This window comes from Micromys minutus, assembly GCF_963924665.1.
Source record: "Micromys minutus genome assembly, chromosome: 14".
Classification (NCBI taxonomy): Eukaryota; Metazoa; Chordata; class Mammalia; order Rodentia; family Muridae; genus Micromys; species Micromys minutus.
Window position 1 is genome coordinate 7,332,164 of NC_137983.1, and position 6,000 is coordinate 7,338,163.

The window sequence follows — 6,000 nt, forward strand, 5'->3', positions numbered from 1 at the left end:
TCCAACACACACCCAGATGACACTAGCAATACTCCCCTCTGAAGTGGTGAAGGATAAATGGAACGTGAGGTCTCGCACATGCATATTTTTTAAAGTTTCATGTTAAGTACACAACGTATTCTTATTATAGTAACTCGTTATTCACACCATTCAATTCCTCCTACTCTCCCCACCTTCTCCCACCTTCATGACTTCTTTTGTTTCTTGGTCGGTCCATCCGTCCGTCTGTCTGTGTGTACGTGTGTGTGTTTATCTTTCTTTTGTTATAACTCATTGAGTTTAGCTAGTGAAGCCACATCTGCACATGGGTATGTGACCATGCATTAGACCATGGCTAAACCATCAGGAGCCACATCCTTAAGATCTGACTCTCTCTCCTTAGCAGTCCTTAGGGTCAACATCCTCTCAGGGCAAAGGGCGGGGTTGGTGAGAACTCTACACCCACTTCCCTCGTCCAGGGCCCTCTGCTTGATCTTGGCTTGGTCTTATGAAGCAGCAGCAGGGGCTGTAAGTTCATGGGTGCATCTGTCCTGTCGTGTCCTAAAAGCAGTTTTGCCCCATGCTTCCTGACCTCTGGCTCTTCCAGCCTTTCTACCTTTTTGTTTCTGTGATGCTTTCTGTGTATTATGATACTGATGTTCCATGCTTAGACATTTTTTGTTAGTCCATTGTTCTTTTTTTAAATTAAATACTCTCTGCATTTACATTTCATATGTTATTCCCTTCCCCCAATTTCATCCTCCCTCCCCCCCCCATTGCCTCCATGAATGTGCTCCCTCTCCTAACCACCCTCTCCCACCTCAGCACACTGTCATTCCCCTACACTGGGAAAACGAGCCTTCACTGGACCAAAAACCTCTCCTCTCATTGATGCCAGACAATGCCATCCTCTGCTGCATATGTACCTGGAGCCATGGGTCTCTGCATGCCAACTCATTGGTTGGTGTTTTAGTCCCTGGGTGCTGTGGTGGGTTTGGTTAGTTGGTAATTTTGTTCTTCCCCTGGGGTTGCAGACCATGTCAGCTCCTTCAGTCCTTTCTATAGCTCCTTCATTGGGGTCCTTGTGTTCATTAGACAGACATTTTTATAGCCCACTGTTTTGAGGGTTGAAAATATTCCTGGGTTTTGAAATGATTTTGCCTTGTGGGAAAAAAATTTACCTTCTCTTTCTCCCCTTCGTTCTTCATGGTCTTAAATTTACTCTCTGGCACTCTTTTTCTCATCCACTTAGGACTTAGATTGGAAGAGGCTCAACCTTGCACACCCACAGAGACCAGATGGAACAGTCACCCATATATGGGGGACTAGGAGTTGATCCTGGGGTGGTCTTGACCTTTCAACCAAATGGGGTACCCAAGGATATAACTTGAACATAATTTTTGGGACATAGTGTTTGTTTATAACCTCTAAACTGCCCTTGATGTCAAAACAACCTTCCTGTCCCCACCTCCTGAGTGCTGGAATTACAGATGTCAGGATCTTTGTAGTCAATGTCTTAATGTCTTTCAGTTTCACCTAATGAGAGGTATGTTGTTGGAAGGAAACTTCTTCCTGGCACTGTATTGAAGTAGCTACATCTTATCTCCAATTCTAGCTCTCACTTGTTCCTTCCTAGAGAGAAATTCCTTATCTAACTGCTGAGCAATACCAGGTATGCTAATCAAATTGAACAGATTAATTTAAGGCCGGAAGCACTCCCCACCCCATCATCCTCTTATCCCTAGAGCTTGATGCAAGCTTTCCCTTCTGAAGCCTGTAGAGGCTTTGGTTACTTATGCTGGTCTGGTGAAGGAGGCTGACGAGAGCAGAGAAGTAATTCAGCCATTAGTGCATAGAGCCAACAATTTCTTTAAACAGTTTATCAGTAATAAAGTTGATCTCCACTTAGTCTACTTTCCAGCTGGTTCTGAATGAAGGAGTGAATGGAAGAGATAGGTCTTGCGTGTTGAACACCTGAACTCCTCAGGGACATGACATTTTAGGAGTTTTTGTATCATTTGCTTTTCAGAACTGAGCAGTGAACATTATCTTTCTTTCAAGTGTTGCACTTCTCTTTTTGTAGTCCTGGTGAGCTGGATATGGAGGTGCACATCTTTAATTCTAGCACCTGGGAGGCAGAGGCAGGTAGATTTTCAGACGTGTGATGCCAGCCTGGTCTGCATAACAAGTTCCAGGAGAGCCAGCAGACCCTGGATAGGGTTTAGAGAAACTGTTTCAAATACGAACAAACACAAAAAGTAAAGAAACAAAATGATAACAGCAACAAAACAAAACAAAAACAAACTCATAAAACAAAAATATAATCCCGGATGCCAAGACATTTTTGGAAAGTTTTTCAACAGTGTTGCTAAATAAAAAGTTGAACTAAGACATTTGATGTGTTTTTTAATGGAAGGTTAACACTGGAGATGTAGTGGAAGTGTGAAAAGCATGTGGGTTAGTAACAGCCAAGTTGTGCTGCTCTAGATAACAAAAATCAGAGCGAGAGGGGTCTGGGAAGTTGATTTTAATTCAATAACACAGATTGAACTTTTTCTCACGGACAATGAAAACCAGACACATCACTGTGCAGGGAATAGCTACATCGTCTGATTTCCAGTTCTTGACATAAACAAAGAGAAACAGTATCTGAAGAGATGAAACAATGAACTCTGGTATTCATGTTTTATTTACATAGACAGCCTCTGAAATCTTCCCATGATTTGGTGTGGGAAACTTAAAAAAAAAAAAAAAAACATTTAATCCAACATGTTGCAAAGTTTCTCTTTTCAAGGTTCTCATGAGGATTGTCTTCCATGGTTACAATTGGATGACATTTGGAATTTCTACGTCAAACATATCTAGATAAAATGTTTTTTTGACTAGGACTTCCATGCCTTACCTTGAAAATACACGACATCTTGGTTTTGATACTGTAAAATAAATGGTGGTCTGGGTCATTAAAAATGCTCCTCTCTCTGCCCCTCCCTCTTTACTCCCACCTGTCCTTAATCCAGATGATTCGTGTATGCAGGAATTGACTCAATTATGACTTGCTTTTCTAGGCATGTGTGTAGTTTTCTGTGATTAATTTTATATCACTGCAAAATTCCCCAGGAATCTGTGCTTATACAACAGGGCAAGTATCTGGCTTATGGAGGGTAAAGGTTACAGAGTGTTGCATATAATCTTCAATAATGATTCAGATAACAAAAATCACAACAATGAATTTCGTTGAAAGTTCTCTTAATGTCAGGAGGCACGAGACTCTAAAATGTTGGCAGGATCTGTGTTCTTTTGTTTTTGTTTTTGTTTTCTTCTTTTAGATTTTAAACTTCTTTGACTTCGTATTTTGTTCATTTCATCCTCTGTTTTTGAAGATTCATTCAGTAATTACAAGGTTCTGAGTTCTCTTCCTGGGGTTTGAAAATCACCTTGTAGTGGTATTACCACTGTTAACTAGGCCATAACTACTATAACTATGTAACTATGTAACTACACCAACACCATCACCCTTGAACAGCCTCACCATCTGCATCAGCCACTGTTTCTACCATCCTCACCACCACTGCCACCTCTGTCTCTACCATCCTCACCATTGCTGTCATCTCTGTCTCTATCATTTTCACCATCCCTGTCATCTCTGTCTCTACCATCCTCACCACCACTGTCATCTCTGTCTCTATCATCCTCACAACCACTGTCATCTCTGTCTCTACAATCCTCACCACCACTGTCATCTGTCTTTACCATCCTCACCACCACTGCCATCTCTGTCTCTATTATCCTCACCATCACTGCCACCTCTGTCTCCATCATCTTCACCGTCCCTGTCATCTTTGTCTCTATCATCCTCACCATCACAGCCACATCACTATCACCGTCATCTGTCTCTTTCACCTCTATTATCCTCCTCCTCCTCACTGTCATCTTCATCACCGGAGCGTCCTCATCACCACCTCCATCTGTCACTGTCTGCACCATCTTTATATTCTTCTCCGCAGCTTAGTATGCATCTTGTGGCACATCCATGTCACACAGTGAAACACACTACTTTCCCACCACCTCGTATGGTAAGAGTCCTCGAGAATTCTCATGCAACCAGTGAAGAAAATGATCGGGAGTTTCAAGTGAAACCCCCCCCCCACCTCATTGAGCTGGCAAATAGGAGTACAGGATGCAAAGTCCACCCAGCCTGACCTTTAGCCCACCATAATTATTTGGCATGGCTACCACCAGAGATTTTATGTTTCTAGTGAATGTATCTATTCAGTTGACATTTTCATAGATGCCAAAGAGTACACTTCAGGTTTCAGCAAACTTATTACCTATTCTGAAGATGTTTTAAAAACACCATTTCAGTCAGTGCAATGTCTTGTATTCTTGCCATGAGAATTTCTGTGAATCTAATTAGCTCAACTAATATCCCAGTGGAGATGGTGATGTTTGGCACAATGTCACACTTTCTGCAGACAGACATGTTTCAGTATTTACCAGGTCAGGTCAGGCACTTACATCATCTCAAGAGAGGAAGACCCAGCATCACACCCTCCCACTGTCTCCCAGCTTCCCAGGGGATTTCCTGGAAAGACAATGAGATGCTGGTCCTGGCTAATGTCTTGTCTTATAGTCACATTATAATCAGGGAAATCATACAGAGGTGGGCTGCACAGAATGAAGCTGGAAACTGATGCCAGCAAGACCCAGAGACAAAGTCAGACACACTCATGGGCGTGCACAGTGAAGCTTTTGCTCAGTGTATAGTCTAGAAGGAAGGCTGGCAGGAAGGGGTCTGTGCAGCACATGTTAAATACATCAGTGTATGCAAAGCACTTAGGAAACTGGCTGCATATCATGTGGTCAAAATGTTATTATTAGCACCTCTGTCTACCAGGATGTGTGACTATCACATAAAGATATGTTGTTTTCTACCTAGGGTGTGTATAGTGTATGTGTAAGTATGTGATTGTGTGTGTTTGCATCTCTGTGTGAGCATGAGTAGAGACCAGACGTTGGTGTCTTTCTCAGTCATTTCCCTCCATACATTTCTCACACCGAATGTTGAGCTTCCTGGTTGAGCTGTGCTAACTGAACAGCAATTCCCAGGGATTTGCCTATCTGTGTTGAAGATATGCACCACTTCCAGCTTCTCTATGTCTCCTATTCTGCCGCTGTGTCTCTCTTTGTGTCTCTCTGTCTCTGTCTCTGTCTCTCCCTCCTTCCCGCTCTCCCTCCTCCCTATCACAGGAGTGCTCAGGATATGATGTGTGCCAAGCACACTGTTGATTGAGCCAGTTCATTATCCCCTGATACACTATCATTTTTATGGTTACAAAATAAATGAAATAACTTGGTGCTGAGACACTGGGGCCTGACCCGAGAGAGCTTAAGGCCCACAGCTGGGTGTGCTTCGAATGAGGTAAAAGTTTCCTTATTGGAAAAGTAATGTGGTGTAATATTAGGCTATAAAGAGACCTTGATTCCCCTTAAATGTCCCCGTTGCAGATCAACTTGAGTCGAGTGATTTGTACATGAAGTGTGTCCACCAATAGGATTGAAGGATCAGCAGTGAGGGTGTTGTAAGGGAAGTGATGGAATTCCACATGGAAGAATAGCCTTTAGTCTTGCAGATCTGGGTACAGACTGCTCACTGTGGATTTGAGGTCAGCCTCAAGTCTGTATTGAGGTTTAGGCCAGCCTGGGCTATAGTGTACTTAAAACAAAACAAACCTATTTTTTCTCTCTTGCTTCTACTTAAATATCCTGGTTTCAGACCACACACACACACACACACACACACACACACACACAAACAGAGAGGGCAAGAAAGAGGAAGAGAGGAAGGGAAAAATGGAAGAAAATGTGAGGAGGAGACAAAGAGATAGGGAGAAGAGGGATGGGGAGGGAAGAAGGAAAAGGAGAAGAGGGAGAGAGAGAGAGAGAGAGAGAGAGAGAGAGAGAGAGAGAGAGAGAGAGAGAGAGAGAGAGAGAGAGAGAGAGAGAGAGAGAGAGAGAGGAGCA